The 22622-nt window shown below is 36.5% G+C and overlaps 1 protein-coding gene and 1 long non-coding RNA gene across 6 annotated transcripts in view; one reads left to right on the top strand and one right to left on the bottom strand.

The window, feature by feature from the left end:
- The window catches only part of LOC135966294 (uncharacterized), a 54114-nt gene extending 49010 nt beyond the window's left edge, over positions 1–5104 (bottom strand). The window contains exon 1 of the long non-coding RNA XR_010579520.1: positions 4617–5104. This is a non-coding gene — a long non-coding RNA (uncharacterized lncRNA). The remainder of the gene's footprint in view (positions 1–4616) is intronic.
- MGAT4C (MGAT4 family member C) overlaps positions 1–22622 on the top strand; it is a 914262-nt gene that overhangs the window by 600615 nt on the left and 291025 nt on the right. The gene's annotated exons all lie outside the window — the stretch shown is intronic.

Below are 22622 nucleotides of genomic sequence, written 5' to 3'. Positions count from 1 at the left end.
AATGAGGAGAAAGTGAAAAATACTGGAGATCTCTTCTACACCTGGCAACCAGGAAAAAAAAAAAAACAAAAAACAAAACAAAACAAAAAAAAACACCTGATTTGGAGAGTTTATAATTGAATTAACACTGTAAAACTGTCTTTGTCCTAAGTACCATATACTAACTGGAATATACTAACAATCACATTTTATGACTGTAGTTAAATTGAAATTTTCTTGACTACTGTCAAGAAATGTTAAGAGAATTAAGGATCAGAACTACATTTATATAAATGACCAAAAGAAAAAAAAATAAATTTTACTTAAATATTTCTTAGAAATAAGTAGAAATGAGCCCAAGTCTCAGTATTATAAGACTAATATGTAGATGAGGTAAGACCTATCTAAAGATATTTTAAGTGACTTGATGATATAAAACACTTAAGCAGGTTATTTCCAAATAGATATACTTATAACAACTTTGTCTTCTACAATTTTTTGAAGAACTCATAAATATCTGTTGAAGGCATATGAGGAGCTCACAACAATTAAATAAAATATCATGAGGTTAGTGAAAACTCCACAGAGTGTGAGAATTAAAAGAATATATACATATATATATATATATATATATGTAGGTAGGTATGAAAGAATATATACAAAAGGCAAATGAGATGTGTATGTGTGTGAAGGTGGGTTGATGGTGTTTGAGAGGGGTACTGTAATATCTTCTCTACTTGTTTTTCAGGCACACACACAAAAAAATCCCTTTCTTTTTTATTTTAAATGTATATGCATATTGCTAAGAAGAAAAAAAGTGACACGTTACTTTCTTTCAGAATAATAATATTTATTGATAAAAACTGAAATAAACAATAAAAATGAAATTTTTGTTGGTAGAGCCCAAAAATACGTGTGTGTGTATATATATGTATGTATATATATATATGTGTGTGTGTGTATATATATGTGTGTATATACATATGGTTAATATCCTTTTGTTTCAGCAATAAGCCAATTAAATAAGTACAACAAAATATTTTATTAAGGTTGTATCTTCTCTTTACTAATGTTTTTAATGGACCCTTCAAAAATCTGTGAGTCCCTAAAAGTGTGGTAGAGAGTAGGTTTAAAAGGGAAAAAATAAAAGATCTCAATATACATTTACTGAAGTGAAGAAGATGAAGAAAAAAAACTCCTTTATGTATCATGTATTTTTCAATGTTTTTTAATCTATATGAGCAAAATTTTGACATAGTAAGTGTTTTGTGACTGGCCAGTTGAATATATTAATACAATGAAAAGTATGTAACAAAGAGATGGGGAGCTGACAGCCAGAGTCCAAAGTCTGGCTTTCAATTAAGGATGTCTTTAGCTAAAAGACCTTGGGCTAGTTGACTAAAAATTTCATTTTTCACATCTGTAAAATTTGTAGGCTGAATGAGATGGTGAGATCAATAATTTCTAAGGCCATCAGTAGCTGTACAACTCCCTAAGTCTGTAAGACTAATGAAAGCGTTCTCCTTATAGCTTAAAAGAACTTATAATTCAAGGCTGACATACACAACCATCTTTCTAAGCATCTTCTCTAATGAGATCCCTTGTTAATTCAAAGCCAACTTCACCCCAGTAATCTGGGGATGTCGCTGAGTTTCAATATATTCTAATGCCACCAAAACCTATTTCTGTCTTACTGCCACTATGTTAGTCATATTTCAGTAAGAAAAATTACATTAGAGTTATTCAGGAACTGCATTGTTTGTTTGCAATTGATATGTCTACATAATTCTATGAATTCCATATTATAAGTGAAAATCTGGTTCTAACATCTTAACAATACTTCTTTCCAAACCAAGAGAAGTCTAAATTTTTACTTTAAAAATATGTTCATCTTTGCTCTGCATTTAATCAATGGTTTTCCAGTCTAGGCCTACTTACTAGCTTGTAATGACTTTAGATATTTTTATAAGTTTCCATTCTCTTTATGGTTTATTTATTACCCCCTTTATTGAATTACTACAGTCTAGTGCATATAAAAAATTGAAAGAAGAGCTGTGAATTAAAAAGACAGCTCTGAACTATATAGATTTAATAAATCTAAATGTTATTTAAAATTTATAAATTGTTTCTTTCTGTCTGTTTTTGTGTCTTGGTAGAATTTTGTAGTGGTGCCACTTGATCCCTTTCTCCTCTTCCTTTGTGTAACTGCATTACTAGTGATCTGTATACTTTCATGTGTCTTCATGATGGTGAACATCTACCTTTCACTTCCAAGTTTAAGACACGTTTGAATGTTGCTTGTAGGTCCCGTCTAGTGATGATGAATTCCCTCAGCATGGAAACACAGCCTACCAAAACCTGTGAGATACAGCAAAGCAGTGCTAAGAGAGAAGTTTATAGCTTAAATGTCTACATTAAAAAAGTAGAAAGATTACAAATTAACAATCTAATAATACACTTTGAAGGGACTAGAAAAGCAAAAACAAACCAAAACTGCAGAAGAAAAGAAATAACAAAAATCAGAGAAGATCTAAATGAAAAAAGATCAACAAAAAATTACAAAAGATAAAACAAAACTAGATTATTTGAGTAGACAAATAAAATTGATAAAGTAACCAATAAGACAGGAGACAATAAAAGTAGAATCAAAAGTGAAAAAGGAGATATGAAATACAAAAGACCATTAGAGAATATTATGAACAACTATATACTCACAAACTAAAAAGGCTAAAGGAAATTGATAAATTCCTGGAAACATGCAACTTCCCAAGATTTAACCAAGAAGAAATCTAAACGCCCAAGCAGGCCAATAAAGAGCAGCAAGATTGAGTCAGTAATTAAAAAAAAAAAAAAAAAAATCTTTCAACAAAGAAAATCCCAGGGCCTGATGGATTTACAGCCAAATTCTACCAAAGGTATGAAGAACTAATAACAATCCTTCTGAAACTGTTCAAAAATTGAGGAAGAGGGAACTTTTTTCTAACTCATTCTAGGAGGCCATTATCAGCCTGATAACAAAACCAGACAAGAACACAATAACAACAACAACAACACTCCAGAACAATATCCCTTATAATCATAGACACAAAATTCTCAACACAATACTAACAAACCAAATACAACAGCATATCAAAAAGATAATACACTACAATCAAGTGGGTTTTACACCAGGGATGCAAAGATGATTAAACATATGCTGACCAGTAAATATGATACAGTACATAAACAGAATGAAGGACAAAAACACTATGATCATCTCAATAGATGCAAAAAAAGCACTTGATAAAATTCAACATCTTTTCATAATAAAACCCTCATTTAACTAGGTATTGAAGGAACATACCTCAAAATAATAAAGGTCATATATGACAAACCCATAGCCAATATCATACTGAATGGGGAAAAGTTGAAAGCACTTCCCCTAAGAACTGGAACAAGACAAGAGTGCCCACTTTCACGACTCCTATTCAACACAGTATTAGAAGTCCTAGCCAGAGTAACAAGGCAAGAGAAAGAAACAAAATGTATACAAACTGGAAAAGAGCAAGTCAAGTTATCTTTGCCTGTTTAAGATATAATCTTACAGGTAGAAAAACCTAAAAATTCTAGAAAAAGCTCTTAAATTTAATAAATGAATTCAGTAAACTCGAAGGATACAAAAAAGCATACAAAAATCAGTAGTGTTTCTATACACCACCACCAACTTAGCTTAGAACCAAATCAAGAAGGCAATCTCATTTACAATAGCTACAAAAATAAATATAAATACCTAAGAATGTATGTAACCAAGGAAGTAAAACATCTTTACTTTGGTGAAACACTGATGAAAGAAATTGTAGATGACACAAATAAAAAATATCCCATGCTTATGAACTGGAAACATAAATATCATTAAAATGACCGTACTTTCATTGAATCTGCAGATTCAGTGAAATCTATATCAAAATACCAATGTCATCTTTCACAGAATTAGATAAAGCAAACCTAACATGTATATGAAGCCAAAAAGAGCCTGAATGGCCAAAGTGATCCTAAGCAAAAGGGAAAAAGCTGGAGGCATCACATTGCCTGACTTCCAATTTTATTACAAGGCTATGGTAACCAGAACAACGCGGTATTGGTATAAAAAATAGGCACATGAATCAATGGAACAGAATAGAGAATCCAGAAATAAAGCCACATACTTACAGCCAACTGATATTTGACGAAGTAAACAAAAATACGCATTGGGGAAAGGACACTCTTTTCAATAAACGATGGTGGAAAGATTGAATGGCCACACGCAGAAAAATGAAACCTGCCTGAGAAAACTCAGGCAAAGGATCCCTGGGGTATTGCTTCGCCAGCTGGGAACTTCTGTGGCTGGTGACGCCTTTGCCTGAGTTTTGCTGGGGCCTGCTGGGCTCGTTCTGCCTGTTCTGGCCCTGCGGGCTGGGCTTTGCTCGCGCTACTGGCCTCGGTGTCACACCTGACATGGGTGAGCCAGGCGTGGAGCAGTGAGGGATGTGTGAGGGAGCGAGGTGGAGTCTGGCCACTGCGCACAACCAGGCATGCCGGCTGCGGGTAGGGGGATGGGCTGCTCCAGGTGCCCGCACGGGTGCCGGCTCCCTGCGAGGCTGCGGCTAGACCAGGCTTACCGCAAGCAGCTTCGATGGCTGGCACGAGGGAACGCAGTAGCGCCCAGAAGATTGTAGATGCCTGGAAGCGCAGAGCCCCAGAGAGGGTGTCACAGCCCGTGCCTGTCAGTGCCCAAAGTCCAGAGGGGGCTGAGGCGGCAGGGGCCTGATGTGTCAGCACTGCCCCAAGAGTGGGCAAAGTCGACTGGGTTTTTGACAGCACTTGGGCTCGGCCTCAGCTTTGCTGGGAGATCTGTGAGGGCGCCGGGAGAGGCCAGGCAGTGACAGCAGGCACTTCTGAACCTGCTGGGGCAGGGGGCTGCTTCCCGGGCCCCGGAGAGTGCAGAGATGCCCGGGTCCGTAGCCATGGCTCGGGTGGCTGTAGCTGCACCTCAGGGGGCGGGGCACCTGTTCCTGGCCCCCCAGCGCACAGAAATGTCCGGGTCCGCACACACAGCTGGGTGGCTGCAGCTTCACTTGGGAGCAGGAGGCTCCTGCCCAGCTAACTCGGAAGGCGGCGGGACTTCCACCTGTTCCTTGCTTCCCTTGGCTCTGTGGAGTGCGCCGCGCTAGCCCTGCCTCCCTCGCTGCAGCCGGCGTCTTCGCAGTGGCAGCTCCAGACAGGCCTCTGCTGCAATCAAAACTGGGCCGCTGGGCCAGGCCCGGTGGCTCACGCCTGTAATCTCAGCACTCTGGGAGGCCGAGGTCGGTGGATCACCCGAGGTCGGGAATTCGAGACCAGCCTGGCTAACGTGGCAAAACCCCGTCTCTAGTAAAAATACAAAAATTAGCCGGGCGTGGTGGCGCATACCCGTAATCCCAGCTACTTGGGAGGCTGAAGCAAGAGAATCACTTGAACCTGGGAGGCAGAGGTTGCAATGAGCCGAGATCATACGTTTGCACTCCAGCCTGGGCGACAGAGAGAGACTCCGCCTCAAAAACAAACAAACAAACAATAAAAACAAACGAACAAAACAGAGCCGCTATCCCCTATCTCTCATCATATACAAAAATAAATCAAAAGTGTATCAAAGACATAAACATAACACTTGAAACTATAAAAATACTAGAAGGAAACCTAGGAAAAACTCATTTGAATATTGGTCTAGGCAAATAATTTATGACTAAGACCTCAAAAGTACAGGCAACAAAAATAGACAAATGGAACTTTAAAAGTTTCTGTGCAGCAAAAGAAACAATCAACAGAGAGCTGATAACCTGTTGAACGGGAGAAAATATTTGCAAACCATGCATTTGACAGGGGACTAATATCCAGTATGTAGAAATAACTCAAATAACCCAACAACAACAGCCCCCCCAAAACAAATAATTCAATTAAAAAGTGGGCAAAAGACATTAACAGACACTTCTTAAAAGAAGACATACAGATGACCAATAGGTATATGAAAAAAATGCTCAACATCACTAGTTGAGCATTTCAAATTTTATTACAAGCATCTGAAAAATGCAAATTGAAAGCACAATGAAATATAACATTATTCCAGTCAGAATGGCTATTGTTAGAAAGACAAAAAAAATACCGGATTTTAGTAAGAATTCAGAGAAAAGGGAACTCTCATATACTGTTGGTGGGAATGTAAATTAGTACAAGCTTTATGGACAACAGTATGGAGATTTCTCAAAGAACTAATAGTATAACTACAATTTCATACAGCAGTCACACTACTGGGTATCTCCCCACAAGAAAAAAGATCAATGAATAAAAAAGACATCTACACTGATAGGCTTATTGCAGCACTATTTACCGTAGCAAACACATTGAATCAACTTCAGTGTCATCAATAGATGAATGGATAAAGAAACTTTGGTGTATACATACACAATGGAATACTACTCAGCCATAAAAAGTATGAAATCATGACATTTGCAGCAACATGGACAAAACCGGATGACATTACCTCAAATGAAATAAGTCAGACATAGAAAGACAAATATTATATATTCTCACTCATAAATGGGCACTAAAAAATGTAGAGACAGGGACATAGTGTAATGATAGCTAATAGTGACTCGAAAGGGTGACAGGATGGGATGGAGTGGGTGAGGAGAGATTACTGAATGGGTATAATGTAAAGTATTTGGGTGATAGATACCCTAAAAGCCCTAAACTGACCACTACGTGATGGATGCATGTAACAAAACTGCACTTATATCCCACAAATTTACACAAATAAAAATTTAGAATATTTGTTTGGCTCTCCCAGTCTAGACATATCACTGATCTTTGGTTTCATCTACCAATTTATGGGGTTACTACCTTAAGTTACATTTGAAAAATCAAGTTTTCACCTTTATATAGTAGGGTAAAAATCACTATGTTAGTAGAAAATATAGAACATAGAATCTTTTAAACAAATAGCAAAGTTTTTACAGTCAACATTACTATATCTAGGATGAAAGTTGAAAAATATTCCATATGGAAGTCCAGTCAGTCAAAAATTTTGAAAGTACAAATAATAAGTAAAAGATTTCAGTAAGTGCTAGAAAATATATTAAAATGGTTTATCTTTTCTCTGATTCTGACCTCAGGTAGAAATTACTTTTAAAGGGCTTATAAAATACAAAGGATGTTTAAAATTAGAAAATTAAAAATAAATATCAATTTCATGCCAAAGTTTTTAAGCTTGTATGCATATTTTGTGTAATATACTAGAATATCTATATATGAATTTAGTCTACAAAATGAATCATATGCCTAAGAGAGTAGGCAAAAGCAGACAGAATGTCTGCTTTCAAGAACCTACTGGAAGATACAAACATTTAAAAGTCACAGAAGGAAATCTATTGCAATGATAAGTGCAACAAAGGAGAGCTATCAGGATATAAGGTCACTTAAGAGAGATTTGATTTAATAAGTTAGGCAAGAATGACTTTTTTGAAAAGGGATAGCTGATCTGGGATGAGTAGAGACACCTAGATAAAGAGAAAGATGGCATGCATAGAAGATTATTTAGAATAGAAAGCATATGCAGAGAACCTGTGGCTGAAAGATGCAATAGGACTGTGAGTGATTTATAGATTCAAATGGTTTGACATGTGAGAATAAGGAGTAATATGAAAGGAAGAATGGGTAGAAAGCATTCCAGGTTGAAACAACTGTCTGGATATATAAACATGCTCTGTAGCAAAATAGATTATGGAAGAAATGGGACTGAAACTTGTCACTTTTGATGGAGAACAGAAAAAACAACAGTGAGATGAAAAGGATGGTGGAAGGTAAGGCTAGAGAGATTGTGGTCATCATACAGGACATTGTAAACTATATTAAATTTATGCCTACTGTTCTAATATTGGAACGCTAAGCATGTGGGAGTTATTTATATCCTACTGCTCAATGCCATCGCCAAGGTCTGATTGCAAACATTCAAAAAATTGCAACCTCAGGCATAAATGGGTTAAAGGGATTGCCTTCCTCCTTATAAAAACAAGAACTTCTGAAGGATTTTAAACAAGGCTGGATGTGGTGGGGGAGGGATGTTAAGAGTTTCCTTCATTTACATTCTGTAATGTGATTCTTACTTCCCCTTCACTGTGATTCTTACTTCCTTGCAAGGCAGAGTGAAACCCTAAGGTACAACAGACTTCTGGTATGCTCTCAATTAATCATGAACTCTATTACACCTAATCAATTCAAGATGATTCAGAAGGTACTTGAGTGCCTTGATATGCCTCTTGGTCTTGGTTGTGCATATTGAAAATCAATAGAGTACTATGGATACACGGGTTGCAAAATATTGGTCTGAATCAGTCATGACATTATTATATATCTTAAAAGTTACTTTTCTCAGGAAATTGCTTCTAATAGCTTGCTGATTTTTTTTTTTTTTTTGCTTATTCAAGTGAGGAACAGAAATATTTGGCATTTCAGCCTTCTAGGTAAACTTACGTTTATGTTAACAGACCAGTAAGAAATTTGGTCTGGTGTATTTTATTTAAGGTTTCAAGCTTTCCCTTGCCTAAGAATTCCTTGAAAGTAAAGTATGAGTTGTATGAGTTGTATTCGTATTTGTATCATAGCAATTAATGCAATGACTGGCATTATATAAGGTCTTCAATTGAATGAATAGAAGTGAAGTTGATGCAATATTGGTTTTTAAATATGTTCTGCTGCAGAGGTTCACCAATTCTTAAAATGTCAAATCAATTCAACACATGTTTAATGAGCTACTACTCTGAACAAGATAGTGCTAGACAAGTACTGATAAATGCCCCACAAATGTTTTCAGATGCTGCTTCTCTCACAGTTTTACTTTATCATGTGCTCCATTCTTCTTCATGGTTCTGTTTAATACTTTTGAGTAGCTATATATGATGTTTAATGAACAAAACCTTCATTTGAGTAGTTATATATGTGGTAGTTATATATACCTTTCTCTTTAATGGAAAAAAAAAAACATGTATAGCTTTGTTTCTGTTTCAAAAATATTTTTATTATATAAAAATATAATGTGATATGGGAAAAATTCATCCCTTGAGCAATTACCAATTAACAAGTACTAAATAATAATCTAAATAATTTATATAATATATTTCTCTTTTTAATAACTTCAAGAAGCCTTTGAGAAAGATCACAAGTTAGGCAACATTGTTCAGGGAATGTAAATAACTTGCTCTTTGTCATGGTGCATAAAATACAGAGTCAATAATTGAACAGAAGAATCTCTGACTTACACTCTATTCTCTGATCCAGTTCTAATAGTGGAGCGATTCTAGAGAAAGTAAATGCAGATAATACCTAACTCTGTTTCATTTCCTATGGAAACACACCTTACTATGCAAATAATTTGATTTGGAGGTTTCTTTCTATTAGGAATTTAGCACATTGTAAATTATTCAATGTTAACTTTGATAAATTCAAAAATAAAAGGTAGTAGGCTTCTGGCCATTTCTGGCTATCAGGGTATAGCTGTGTCTGCATCATATTCTAATTTTAAAAGGTCCTAAGTAACCACATAGCCATTAAACAGGGTAAACTGAGAAACTAGTTAAGAATTAAGACAGTACTTTAAGGGACACATACATGCTTACTTTCAGTGGGAGCAAGGTGTTGAAACAATAAAAGGCGGGTGGGAGTCAGCTGTGGACAACAAGCATTTTTACAAGGGTATGTTTGTCTTTTGTCTTTGTGTTTTTAATTCTCTTACCACCTAATTCTCTGCAAACATATTAATAAGGATTTGATATAAATTTTTATTTGGTATTCCAACTTGTCCTTCCATTTTTTGAGCAGATTTAACTTTAATGTACCCTAATGCAATAAAGCCTATTTATCTGTTAATTATGTATCTATGTAGTAAAATAACGCTAATGAATAGTAAAATGCCTACATTGGAATTGGTTAGCTTTTTCTCAATACATTCAACAATTTTTTTTCTTGAATTACAGGTGTTGTAATTGTAACAGTGTTGTTCAAAAAAAGGAAAAAAAAAAAAAAGAAGGTTTTATAGTAGATAACTGGGCTTTATTCAGAACCTTCAACAAAATAAGACATTCCATATCTAGTGTTGTATATTTTATGACATGTGGCTCTGATGTTACTAGTCAGAGTGCTGAGTTATGAAAACCATGGAAAGGATCTTGTTATACTGAAGCTGCTTTACCTAAATTCACTCATTTGTAATTCAGAAATCCAATAATAAATTTGAGTTTTAGAATAATCATGATACTAGAGGCAAATCTGTTTCTCTAAGTTGCTAAGTGAATTACCCTGAGTTGCATAACTGATTTATATGGAAATAGATATAAATATAAATTACAGCTAATATCTCTTGACCATTTACTACATGCTAGGTGCCTTGCACATTGCATGTCATAGAATTTCTATATTTTGTTGAAGAAGAGAGCAGAACTATTCACTCACCTAAATGATTAGTAATTTCTCAGCAAATGGAGGATCAAGGTTTAACCTCAAGCATTCTATGTAGTATCTGTTGAATATATGAAAAGCATATGAAACCATACATTTAATTCCTCAGTTATCTTTAAAAATCCCAAATGTTGTATTTTTGCCCATGGTCTCTCCTACCCTTTCAATATAGTAACAAAACTATATACCTTCACCCTCCATTTGCTGACATGCAAATGGTGATGGTCTGACTGCTGAACATTTTTATGATTTGTTTTTGTTTTGTTTTGTTTTGTTTCACATTAGACTTGTAGGATCTTCTCTTTATCCCCAGTAATTTAATTTTTTTTTTTTACCTCAAAATAATAAGAGCTATTTATGACAAACCCACAGCCAATATCATACTGAATGGGCAAAAACTAGAAAAATTCCCTTTGAAAACTGGCACAAGACAGGGATGCCCTCTCTTACCACTCCTATTCAACATAGTGTTGGAAGTTCTGGCTAGGGCAATCAGGCAAGAGAGAGAAATCAAGGGTATTCAGTTAGGAAAAGAAGAAGTCAAATTGTCCCTCTTTGCAGATGACATGATTGTATATTTAGAAAATCCCATTGTCTCAGCCCAAAACCTCCTTAAGCTGATAAGCAACTTCAGCAAAGTCTCAGGATACAAAATTAATGTGCAAAAATCACAAGCATTCTTATACACCAGTAATAGGCAAACAGAGAGCCAAATCATGAATGAACTTCCATTCACAATTGCTTCAAAGAGAATCAAATACCTAGGAATCCAACTTACAAGGGATGTAAAGGACCTCTTCAAGGAGAACTACAAACCACTGCTCATTGAAATAAAAGAGGACACAAACAAATGGAAGAACATACCATGCTCATGGATAGGAAGAATCAATATAGTGAAAATGGCCATACTGCCCCAGGTTATTTATAGATTCAATGCCATCCCCATCAAGCTACCAATGAGTTTCTTCACAGAACTGGAAAAAACTGCTTTAAAGTTCATATGGAACCAAAAAAGAGCCCGCATCTCCAAGACAATCCTAAGTCAAAAGAACAAAGCTGGAGGCATCACGCTACCTGACTTCAAACTATACTACAAGGCTACAGTAACCAAAACAGCATGGTACTGGTACCAAAACAGAGATCTAGACCAATGGAACAGAACAGAGTCCTCAGAAATAATACCACACATCTACAGCCATCTGATCTTTGACAAACCTGAGAGAAACAAGAAATGGGGAAAGGATTCCCTATTTAATAAATGGTGCTGGGAAAATTGGCTAGCCATAAGTAGAAAGCTGAAACTGGATCCTTTCCTTACTCCTTATACGAAAATTAATTCAAGATGGATTAGAGACTTAAATGTTAGACCTAATACCATAAAAATCCTAGAGGAAAACCTAGGTAGTACCATTCAGGACATAGGCATGGGCAAAGACTTCATGTCAAAAACACCAAAAGCAACGGCAGCATAAGCCAAAATTGACAAATGGGATCTCATTAAACTAAAGAGCTTCTCCACAGCAAAAGAAACTACCATCAGAGTGAACAGGCAACCTACAGAATGGGAGAAAATTTTTGCAATCTACTCATCTGACAAAGGGCTAATATCCAGAACCTACAAAGAACTCAAACAAATTTACAAGAAAAAAACAAACAACCCCATCAAAAAGTGGGCAAAGGATATGAACAGACATTTCTCAAAAGAAGACATTCATACAGCCAACAGACACATGAAAAAATGCTCATCATCACTGGCCATCAGAGAAATGCAAATCAAAACCACAATGAGATACCATCTCACACCAGTTAGAATGGTGATCATTAAAAAGTCAGGAAACAACAGGTGCTGGAGAGGATGTGGAGAAATAGGAACACTTTTACACTGTTAGTGGGATTGTAAACTAGTTCAACCATTATGGAAAACAGTATGGTGATTCCTCAAGGATCTAGAATTAGATGTACCATATGACCCAGCCATCCCATTACTGGGTATGTACCCAAAGGATTATAAATCATGCTGCTATAAAGACACATGCACACGTATGTTTATTGCAGCACTATTCACAATAGTAAAGACTTGGAATCAACCCAAATGTCCATCAGTGACAGATTGGATTAAGAAAATGTGGCACATATACGCCATGGAATACTATGCAGCCATAAGAAAGGATGAGTTTGTGTCCTTTGTAGGGACATGGATGCAGCTGGAAACCATCATTCTTAGCAAACTATCACAAGAACAGAAAATCAAACACCGTGTGTTCTCACTCATAGGTGGGAACTGAACAATGAGATCACTTGGACTCAGGAAGGGGAACATCACACACCGGGGCCTATCATGGGGAGGGGGTGCGGGGGAGGGATTGCATTGGGAGTTATACCTGATGTAAATGACGAGTTGATGGGTGCTGACGAGTTGATGGGTGCAGCACAGCAACATGACACAAGTATACATATGTAACAAACCTGCACGTTATGCACATGTACCCTAGAACTTAAAGTATAATAATAATAATAATAATAATAATAATAATAATAATAAATTTAACAATGCCCCTTAATCTCAAGTCTTTTTATTTCATTCTGCTAGGGCCTCCACAGGTTCCATCAATGTAGAAATATTTGTCCCTCCAGTAATAGATTAACTCTAGTAATTACACATAGCATAAAATGACTCTGTTTCCATTGTGGAAAGAATCATGGTAGAGGTGATGGTGGTGGTGGCCTATTTGGGGCAGCCAATGCGGGGACACCGGCTGCAGTGGAGGAGGAATGACTGGGGCAGCCTAAAATGGTGGGAGCCTACTGAGTTGGTAGGGTGGGAGCCCCAGGCTCCCAGGCCCAGCCCTAGCTCTGAATCGGGACATCCCTGTGCTCTTGGGGCCTGGGAAGCCCCCCTGTCCCCGCAGAGTGAGAAGTGTCTGTTTCTGCTCCTCCTTGCTCCTGGCGATTGCTCCCATTTCGGAGCAAAGTTGAGGCGGATTCCCAGTGCTGCTGCAACCCAGCTGGGTGTGAGCATACTCGGCAAAGTGCTGACATGCCAGTCCCCTGCTGCCTTGGCCCCCTCCGGACATGCCAGCCCCCTGCTGCCTTGGCCCCCTCCGGACATTATGCAGCAACTAGCTTAGGGAGAGATACCAGTGGATGCCATAGGTGGCTCAGCGTGGGCCTATTTGCAACCCTCCACACAAACAACCTGGGTGCTATAGATGGCATGTTGATTGCGACAGGAAGTAGACAGGCTCCTGGGATGAAAGGGGTGGGTCCCCAGTGAAACCCCACCTTCAAGCCAGGTACAGCCAGAAGCCTGGGAGCAGGCTGCTAATTCCAAGGGGAGTCGTGGCTCAGAGTGAGAACTTGTGATTTTACTGGGCCCAACCCATGGCTGCCCATGAACCAATCAGCATGCACTTCCTCCTTTCTGAACTCATGAAAAACCCAGACTTAGCCAGCCCCAGACAGATGTGGGGACTACCAGCTGCAGGAAGGAGTTACCCACTTCAGGTCTCCTCAACTCGTTGGACTGATCTGCCCACAGAAAGGAGGTACCCACTGTGGGTCTCCTGAGAGCTGTTCTGTCGTTCAATGAAACTCCTCTCTGCCTTGCTCACTCTCCAATTGTCCTTGTATCTCATTCTTCCTGGACATAGGACAAGAACTCGGGACCCACCAAATGGTGGGACTGAAAGAGCTGTGACACAAACAGTGCTGAAATACACCCTCCCACCCACCACATTGCAGGCGACGAGAAGGAGAGAATAGCTGCGGCCCTTCTCAGAGTTCAGACCTGGGGGCTCTTCTAGTCAGGCCTGTGACACCCTCTTTGTGGCTCTGTGGTTCCTTGCATCTCCAGGCTTCTGGGCACCACCGTGCTCCCCTCATCCAGATGTGAGTGCCTGTAGCCGAAGTTTCACGCAGTAAATACGTCTGGTCCAGCCACAGCCTTTCATGGAACTGGCACATGTGCTGGTGTGTGGAGCTGCTCAACCTGCTACGGTAGCTGATGTGCCTGGCTATATGCAGTGGCCAGACCCGCATCACTTGCACACACACGCCTTGCCGCTCTGCACCTGGCTTGCCCTTGGCAGGTGCGAGATTCAGGCTGTTAGTATGAGCTGAGTGCAGCCTGCCAAGTCAAGTGGGCAGAATGAATCCAGCAGGCACAGGCAATACTCAGGCAGAAAGTGTCGCCAGCCACAGAGGTTTTTGACTGGTGAAGCAATACCCTAAGCATCCTGTGAGAAAGGTCCCTGGAATCTCAAGAAGGAATTTTTTTTTTTTTTATCCAATATCATGATTTTAATTTTAAGGTCTGTAAGCATATTTTGTATGAAATGCAACATGAGGCAGTTTTTATACAGAGCAAGACTAAACAGAGGATCATATAGGTTTTAAATAGAGTAATTTAAAATCAGTGAAAGACACCTCTATATTAGGGACAGTATTTAGGAAGGAGTAAGGTGTTTGAGCATGAGAAGAATTTAGCAGGCCTGGTGAAGTGGGTAGTTCCTTTCACAAAGAGGATGAACTCTAAGCCCACTTCCACTCTCTACATCAGAAAGTCCCAAGAGCCACAGTTGGCTCATCCTGAGATGTGGAATTTGGGGAACATTTGGGAGCCTGGCCAGGCACCTGAAGGTTATACAGTACCTATAGGTCAGACTGTGTATTCCAGTAAGGTCTATAGTTAAAAGAAGTGTGATGTATGTGTGGCCATTTGTTTTCAACCAGCATTTTATTAATTGATTTTGAATGCAAGAGTGGTGAAAAGATAGGAATATCTTACGTCTAGCCTACAATTGGCTTTGACCTTCAGATATACAAGGAGCAGATAGCCTCTGGCAGAAGAAAGCAATTTCTTGTTATCGCCTGAATTTTCACAGTGTCCACTTAGTGATTTTTTTTTTTTTCTGACCTAACCTGGAAAGAGCTAGAGTATTTTCCAAGTCTACAGTTTCAAACATGGAGTGACAGAGATGAAAGATAAATATGCCAGTGATTTCACAGAGGCTTCAGTCCTACCTACTTGTTATTTGTCTTGGCAATTCATAAGGTTCCCATAGCCATTAGAGTAATCATTTACTTTTGCTGAATTCATGTATTAAGGTGAATAATGTGTTCCTGGACAACAGTCAATCAAGATCTGGTCTAAGATCATTAATTTATGTTGCCTGGCTACAGTGTTCAGAAGGGTGACTGTAATTTAACCACTTAAAAAATGGCTAAAGGAGCATCCAGGCATTTTCTGTTTTGGTGACCTATGGTTGCAGGAGTATACTTTTACTGAATTGTTGCAGGTGAAGTGTAGTGGAAGATGCATTACCTAATATCAGCTAATAACAAAATTAGCAAAAAGTTACACAAAATCAAAAGGAGGATTATTTAACAAAGTTTGACAAAATAACAAATTTACAGAAAGTTATCATAGCCTTATATTGCTGAAAACAAGGAAGTCCTGAAAAAAAGGCCGAAATAATGTAAGATTTAAATGAACACTTGAATTACAGCTGCTGTTGACAGATTCTCATGAAACAAAAATAAAACAATTGATTTTAAAATAAATATATTGCAACATCCTCAAATGTAAGGACAAATAAACTTACTCTACCTGTTACACATATCACACCAGACATTGAAAACAACTCTTAGAATTCTTTAGGATTTCTATAACTGGTTTTTGACTAATTGTCGATTATTTAAAACCTTTTAATAAGATTTATTTAATTATATCTATAGATTAATAGACACATGTACTTGATTATAAAGAGTATAACAAGGACAGTATTCTCATTTACATCTTCAGAAATGCATTATATTTTATTACAGATGATGCTTAATGACTAATTCTGGAAATAGCAGTGCTGGTATATATTTGAACAAGTACAATTGAAATGTAAAGCGAATGCAGATGGCAGACACAAAGCTTGGTTTATGAATAGAATTCTATGGAATCATAGAGTTCTTTAGAAACATTCATCTGTTATTCCTGTCATAGAGTTGGTTTTCACAGGGTCCATCCCTACCCAAATACAGATGCTGTGACCTTTTCATTCCACATAACCACCATTCATTTAGGTACCATCCTCTGAGTCAGTGGATTTGTATGCATCCTAGGTCTTTGAAAAGAAGAGTATAGAACATTTAGGGTGAGTCTCAATAATGTTTTGCGTTAAGAAAAAGCATTACTTGTGCTAGATTGTGTGCAGGAGGAGTTTTCACTCACATGGGGGCTGATGAACTCTAACTGTAGATATCCTGGCTTTCATAGGACTCCCTAGTACTAGAACCTAATGTTACTGGGCAGTCTGCATTTTGAATCAGCTCCTGTTCATACAGTTTCCCTCCTACTAGTCATGTTATTTTTCTCTGTCCCTACTGACTTCCTGCAAGATTAGACTCCATCTAATGTTTTTGCTAAAACTTACCATGCCACTGACACCCATCTCTTTACTTGAGTGAGATGGAGTAATCTGGATTTTTCTCCATATACCTTACGACCTATTATTTTACATAAAAACTGTGCTTTACTTTCTTTACAGTTTTCATTTCAGATTTTTTAGAACATATTTACTTATTTTAGTGAAATCTGGTGTTGCACATCAAAACATGTGGCTTACATACCTGAGGATTTGAGAAGTGATTTTTAAACCTGGCCACAGAGAAAGTCATGTGGAGAGTAACATAGAAAAGTCTCACCTACATCCCATTCTCAAAGATTTTGTTTCAGGTAGTTGGATGGGGCCCTGTATTTTGACATTTCAAGTTGAGATTCAAATAAGCGGACATGGTTGGAAAATACTGGCTTGTAGTACTTAAGAACTCTTTTGAAAATCTTAACATTGACCTATCTTATAGATTTGTTGCAAACTAAATAAAACAAAATGAATTAAGTAACCAGTGAAAAATGTTGAGCACAGTGCCTAGCACCAAGTCAGCAAACAACTGGTGGTGATGATGATGATGATGATGATGATGATGATGATGATGATGTTTTTTCTTTTCCTTTACAATTATAATAATACCATTTCTCCATATGGTAACATGTATTTGAAGGATTTGAAGACTCTTCTACTGCAAAGGTATAGTAAGGTGAAATAACACACAATCATTAGTATTTCACTTGGTTTTCACTCTCTTTCATGTGTAAACATTCACATGTCTGAAGCAATGTTTTGAGCACAGCAGATTTTATATGAATAACCCCTGTTTTGGTATAACACAAAGTGGTTGCGTTCATATGCTCCTCATCAAGATCTGAATTCAATTTTAAGTTTCTATGAGACTAATGTTGCTCCAAATTTGTCAAGATAGAGTCAGTCATTCTTGATTTGATCTAATTTGGGTTACATAAGACAAAAGGCAAGAAAAGTGAGGTGAATGAAAAAAAGTGCTAAGTGGAGTTGTAAGATTTTATATTAAGAATGAAGCAAAATATATTTATAAGAAAGCAAGTAAAGTGTCCTTAGTTAAGGAGCAATATGAAAACACAAGACACCGTCGTTCAGAGAACAGGGTAAAAAATAAATCTTTCTGTTCATTGATCCCTAGATTTTTTACAAAGGTTAACCATGACATTCAAAGGAAACCTAGTCAAATAAACTCAAGTTGATGTTAAATTGGGGTCTCTTTAATAAGATAATGTTTTTGCTTTGCATTTAAAAACAAGAAGCTGAATCACTAAATCAGCCATAGCTTCTTACTTTCATGTCTAAGAATTGGTATTTCTTTAACGTAGAAGCAGGAAAACTTTTCTTCATCCTTACTAAATCATTTTCTCTTTCTCCAGAGTAAAATTTACTGACACATAAACATAGTTAAATGTCTTGGGGCTATCCAATCTCAGAAAAGAAAGGTGATATGGCCTAATAATTCTAAGTATTTTCAGAATTTTTATCTGCACAGAAAACAGAAATAAAGGTAATATACTGAAGCTGCCACATAATAGATTTAAGGTAGACATAGAGGAAAAAAATGAGAGTGCAGATGACTAAGTATAGAAAAGGAATTCAAGTGAGGTCAATAAATAGATATTCTTATGAGGTTTAGTTATATCTAGAATTTGCTAGATGGAAAATACAATTCCTGGATCTCTTTTATTGTAACAGTGAGTTATCATTGCTACGTAGTCACAGTTATTTTGAAGACTAACTTTGCAATTTTTAAAAGCAACATAAGACTTTGTAGAAACAAAATAAAAGCAATTTATTATAAATAGACTAACCTCTGAAATAAATTTGGGATGAAACGTTGGAATTTGTGTTAGTAAAAATTCAGTGTTTTAAAGTTCTGCCTTTTTCAATAATTGCTGCAGGAACTTTTTAAATCTCCTGCTTTTCAATAGATTTTAATAGATATCCATCTTTCATGGCTTATTCTTTATAAATGAAAAATTACCTAATTGTGATCATTCATACACAAAAGTTACCTATATACTTTACATATTATGTTTTGTTAAATGTAAAAGGATAAACCAGTGTATTAGCTGTTGGTGGCCATATAAATCGAGCTGCCGTCTTGTGGATAACTAGGTAGTGGGTCAGTCAATCTTGCAAGATGTAGTAAAATCCTATATATGCCCAACTGCTCAAGAGGAGATAATAATATTCACAACAGTTTTAAACTTCTTTAAATTCTTAAGTTCTGCCTATCAAATTATCACCTGTAGGACATGTTCATTCCTTCTGAAATTAGTAATAAACTAAACTTTATTAATATGTAGGTTGGGAAACATTGGAGGATGGTTTCTCCAGTTTAATTAGCCTCTAGTGCTGATTTGTTTTGATAATATAAATAATTAATTTAACCACAAAATTTATGTAACAGAAATAATTGTCAGGCAATTAAATATTGCAATGATTTCAGCTCCTGGGAAATATATAGTATGTAAGTACCACAATAAAATTGTGATGTACTTGGCTTAAACTACAAAACATCTTCAACTTGATTTGTCAAAATAATTTTGTTGATTCAATTTTCTTCCTATTAGAAAACACTTACTACACCGGGCACGGTGGTTCACTCCTGTGATCCCAGCACTTTGGGAGGCCGAGGCGGGTGGATCAGGAGGTCAGGAGATCGAGACCATCCTGGCTAACACGGTGAAACCCCGTCTCTACTAAAAATACAAAAAATTAGCCCTGGTGGGTGCCTGTAGTCCCAGCTACTCAGGAGGCTGAGGCAGGAGAATGGCGTGAACCCAGGAGGCGGAGCTTGCAGTGAGCCGAGATCACACAACTGCACTCCAGCCTGGGCAACAGAACGAGACTTCGTCTCAAAAAAAAAAAAAAAAAAAAAAAAAAAAAAAAAAAAATTTACTAATATACATTTACTGAGAATGAAGCCTAAATTGATGTCTATAGAGTGTTTTTCCCCACATATTAAACTTTTACACACTATTAAAGTTAAAATATTTTATATTCTCTGAACTCACAAATGCTAGCTGGCCATTTTAGTTGGGGGAATGTAATAAATAATGAGACAATGTTGGGAAATTTATTCTCAAATGCAGTGTTTGTTACTATTCCTGTATGAAATTAGAGCTATATGCAGCATTTTACTTTTCTACATGTGTATATTAAATAGAATATTCAAGAAATGACACCATCCTTTTATTTTTTTCTTGTAGTTTCTTAATGTTTTCACATTTTTATATTTAGAATTTTATTTTTTACATTTTGTAATCAGGTTGCATTTCTTAATAATATTATTTTAGTATAGTAGAAAATAGTTACATGTCTTATTATCAACGTTCACATCACATACACACTATTTTATTTTTGACCTTAACCCAGATACATGTGCAGACTGATGTTCAACTGTCATCAGACTTTTTTCCAAAGGACATTCTGAAAATTACTGAAAAGTCTTGAAATTTAGTATCTCTACTCTTCCAAAAGAAACACCACTAAAGAATCACAAAAAAGTTTTATAAATTCCACTAATTATTACTTTCTAATGGTTTCTCCCCACTGTAAGAGAATATATGTATATAAATGTTTTCTGTCCTTATGTATAAAGCATACTTTGGAGTAATAAAATTGATATTCATATATGAACTATTATATCCTATATTTATCTGAAACATTCCTGGGTGTATAGATGTAATTATTTAAAACTAAAATATAAATTCTGTCCTAATAAATAAAAACAAAATTTGAGATTTACTTATTAATATATGCGATAAAGATTCATTAATTATTGTAGTCCAACATTAATATGAAGTATTTCTAGTACATTATCTTTTTTCCTATCAATTTTCCTAGGAATTAAATTGTAAACCAATACTTTTATTAATTTTTAAACAATTCAAATTTTAAATATAAAATTATTTTCATATGTAATAAGTGTATTTCCTTAAAATTTTACTAAATAATTGATTAGAGACTCCATCTTGTATAATATTTAAGCATTGAGGCCGGGCGCGGTGGCTCACGCCTGTAATCCCAGCACTTTGGGAGGCCGAGGCGGGCGGATCACAAGGTCAGGAGATCCAGACCACAGTGAAACCCCGTCTCCACCAAAAATACAAAAAAATAGCCGGGCACGGTGGCGGGCGCCTGTAGTCCCAGCTACTCAGGAGGCTGAGGCAGGAGAATGGCGTGAACCCGGGAGGCGGAGCCTGCAGTGAGCCAAGATCGTGCCACTGGACTCCAGCCTGGGCGACAGAGAGAGACTCTGTCTCAAAAAAAAAAAAAAAAAAAAAAAAAAAAAAAAACATTGAAATCTATATTCCTAAAAAATCTCATTGACATATTTTAAAAACAATAACCAGCATTTTTATTTTTTATTTTTTTTTTTTTTGTATGTTTGGTAAAGACGGGGTTTCACCATGTTAGGCAGGATGGTCTCGATCTCCTAACTTCGTGATCTGCCCGCCTCGGCCTCCCAAAGTGCTGGGATTACAGGTGTGAGCCACCGCGCCTGGCAATAACCAGCATTCTTTACTAAGTACCTTATTCACTTATAAACAAATTTTGTGTAAGATGTGGGTTATTGATACAAAATGCCTATACATTGATACCTGTGGAAATTGACAGATAAATAAATAAACAAAAATGCCTGCAGAGCACTAGGAGTATTTAAGTTTCCCAGTCTTTATATTGCTGTATTTCTCTAGGCACATTATATGTGGCATTCTGTCACCCAAACAAATGCAAAACAAGTAAGAGAGGTTATGATTTGTGTGCACTAAAATTACCAGAAAATACATTTGTCTTTAAAAATTAACTGAATGTATATATCTATATATCAGCATGTTTTCTACATGCAACAGGATATGATCTAATTTGCTAGCTTTCTATCTCTGCCATTAAATATTTGTACTATTAAAATTTTATATTATGTATGCAATATAGGATTATATTTTATTGTGTAAACTTTTTTTTCTGCTTGCCATATCCTCTTAGCAATTATAATACCTCAGCTTTATCATTCGTCTACCAGAAATACAGTTGACATTCACATTGTCCAAATTCATCTTTCTGATCTGTAATTCAATGTTATATCACTTTGCCTGGCAATGAATCTTTTTTAATACACATTTTCATCTAAACTTCCATGTTCTTAGGCAGAATTAAATAAACAGCGTCTTTCACGTTGGCCCAAAGTACATTTTGACAAATAGTCTTCTTGAGTCTAGAATCTTGCACTTGACTAATATGATTAAATTCCAAATTATTCTGGGAGGGTTAAAAACTTAAACAAACAAACAAAAAACATTGAGTCAGTGTCAGTGTTATAAATCAAGTTAATGTGCAACATTATTTTCGAGTTGAAATTTTAAGGGTTTAAGATATTTATAACATTATTTTGAGGGCACTAAAGTAACTTTAAATTTTAAGTCTTCCATGTGTCTTTAAAATGAACACATTTGATTGCTTTTATAACAACAATAATATTTATTATATCTTATGTTTATGTAATACGTTTTATTTTATATAGCAAGTTTCTATGCATTGTCTCATCTGATCCCTATATCTATTATTATTATTTTGCTGTATGTAGCATTACCATTCTCTCAGTCTATACATAAAAGATGTTAAGTTACCAGAGTTTTTATAGATAGTAAGTGGTGGAGCAAGAACTGGAGCCTGAATCATTTCAACCCTAGTCTAGAACGCTTGCTCCCATGTCACGTGCTA

The sequence above is a fragment of the Macaca fascicularis genome, chromosome 11 (assembly GCF_037993035.2).
Source record: "Macaca fascicularis isolate 582-1 chromosome 11, T2T-MFA8v1.1".
Taxonomy (NCBI): domain Eukaryota; kingdom Metazoa; phylum Chordata; class Mammalia; order Primates; family Cercopithecidae; genus Macaca; species Macaca fascicularis.
This window is presented reverse-complemented; position numbering and strand designations above follow the sequence as displayed.